The following is a 2,707-nucleotide window of genomic DNA, read 5'->3' as shown; positions in this document are numbered from 1 at the left end:
GGATAATTTCTCCATTGTTCACCAATTCTCTGATGTAGTGAAACCTTGTATCAATGTATTTCGTTCTCTTATGAAACACTGAATTCTTTGACAATGCAATAGGTGAGCTATTGTCACAAAAAATCACTGTTGCTTTTGCCTGCTCTTGGCCTAAGCTCCTCAACATTCTTCTCATCCAAACTGCTTGACATGCTGCTGCTGTAGCTGTCACATATTCAGCCTCTGCTATAGACAATGCTACAATGGACTGCTTCTTAGAAGCCCATGAAATGGCTCCAGAACCCATATGAAAAACATAACCGGAAGTGCTTTTCCGATCATCTACACTTCCAACCCAATCACTATTAGTGTATCCAATTAGATCTGAACATTCTGAAGTAGTATATAAAATTCCAAACCTTTTGGTACCTTTGACATACCTCAAAATTCTTTTTGCTGCCTGCCAATGTGCTTCCTTTGGCCTCTCCATGAATCTGGAAATTAAACTAACAACAAACATAATGTCAGGCCTAGTAGCTGTTAAATACATAAGGCTGCCAACAATACTCTTGTACAAACTAGGATCAAAATCCTTGCTACTGTCCTCTCTGCTGAGTTTTAATCCCATTACTGTGGGAGTGATCGCTGCCTTGCATTCTTGCATGTTAAATCTGCCCAACACTTGATTTACATATCTAGCTTGTGAGATAAAAATTCCTTTTTCATTTTGATCTACTTCTATGCCTAAGAAGTATCTCAAGAAACCCATGTCAGTCATTTCAAATTCCTCTTTCATGACTGATTTAAAATTCTCAATGAGCTGATCACCATTACCTGTGAAAGTAACATCATCAACATATAAGACAACAATTAAAATTTTACCATCTTTTTCTTTGATGTAGACGGTGGGTTCTCCTTCACACTTGTCAAATTCATTATCCAATAGATAGGAATCTATCCTGCTGTACCATGCTCTTGGCGCTTGCTTAAGCCCATAAAGAACTTTCTTCAATTTGCACACTTTGTGCTCTTCACCTTTCTTCTCATAGCCTAGAGGTTGTTCAATGTAAACCTCTTCCATTAACACTCCATTTAGGAATGCTGACTTCACGTCCATTTGGTAAACTTTCCACTTGTTTTGAGCTGCTATGGACAGCACTGTTCTCACGATTTCCATTCTTGCAACTGGTGCGAAAGTCTCCTCATAATCTCTCCCATATTGCTGCTTGTACCCTTTGACAACCAGCCTTGCCTTGTGTCTTTCTATTTTACCTTTAGCATTGCTCTTGGTCTTGTAAACCCATTTCACTCCAATGACTTCTTTGCCTTTTGGTAGCTCAACCAAATCTCATGTTTTGTTTCTTTCTATGGCATTGATCTCCTCATCCATAGCTTCTATCCATTTCTTATCTTTAATTGCATCTTCGAAATGAATAGGATCATCAACATGACAATACAATGCAAACAAGAAATTCATTCCTTCATCATAAATGTCACTTAGATTTCTAAATTTCTTACCTCTTTCATTTGGTGTGCAAGTGCTTGAAGACGCACTTGAATTTCCTCCTTGTGGTGTGCTTGGAGAAGCACTTTCATTTATCCTCAATGGTGTCCCTTGTTGTCCTTGTGTTGGCGCTGCTGTTTGGGGATGCATTTCAGCCACCTCCTCATCATCTTCATCATGAGACAAACAGTTTTTAACATTCACTGTTTTCTCTATGCTTCCATCCCAAGCTTCCTCCTCAATGAATTGAACATCTCTGCTGACAAAAAACTTCCTGGTAGATGAGATATACAACCTGTAAGCTTTGGATTCCTCACTGTATCCAATGAAGATACATTTCTCCCCTTTGCTGTCCAACTTCCTCCTTAGCTGATCTGGTATGTGTGCATAGGCCACACATCCAAAAACTTTCAAGTGGTTGACACCTTGCTTTCTCCCACTCCATGCTTCTTCCGGCACTTTTTTCAACACTGCTTTTGTAGGACACCTGTTCAAAATATACATTGTACAATTTACAGCTTCAGCCCAATAATCATTTGGAAAATGCTTTGCCTTCAGCATGCTCCTCGCCATATCCATGATGGTCCTATTCTTCCTTTCAGCAACTCCATTTTGCTGTGGGGTGTACCTAGCTGTAAACTGTTTGTGAATTCCATTTTCTCTACAAAATCGTAGGAATTCCTTGGAGATATACTCACCTCCTGTGTTAGTTCTCAAAACTTTTATATGCAGCCCGCTTTGGTTCTCCACAAGTGCTTTGAAATTTCGGAATTTTTCAAGCACTTCACTTTTGTTTTTAAGAAAATATACCCAAGTTTTTCTTGTAAAGTCATCAATAAATGTTAGGAAATATTGGCTGCCTGCTAATGATGGATTTTGCATTGGTCCACATAAGTCTGATTGGACAATCTCTAAGGGTGCCTTTGCCCTTATGCTCTTCCCTGATGGAAAACTTTCTCTATGTTGTTTACCCAATATGCAACCTTCACAAAGGCTGTCCGGTTTCTCTATCAATGGTAATCCTCTTACCGTTCCTTTTCTGCTTAACAAGTTTAGACCTCCAAAATTGAGATGTCCAAATCTCAAGTGCCACAACCAATTTTCATCCTTTGGCACGCTTTGGAAAGCCTCTTGAGTGACTGCTGCAATTTCTCCTTTGCTTTTCAAATCTGCCCTTATTCTAAGAGGGAACATCATGTTCCTCGTCATCTTTACTTCAACAAT

Source organism: Pinus tabuliformis, chromosome 8, assembly GCF_031772625.1.
Source record: "Pinus tabuliformis cultivar Carrire ecotype Pingquan chromosome 8, CPIR1, whole genome shotgun sequence".
Taxonomy (NCBI): Eukaryota; Viridiplantae; Streptophyta; class Pinopsida; order Pinales; family Pinaceae; genus Pinus; species Pinus tabuliformis.
The sequence above is the reverse complement of the archived record's forward strand: the minus strand, read 5'-3'. Positions refer to the sequence as shown.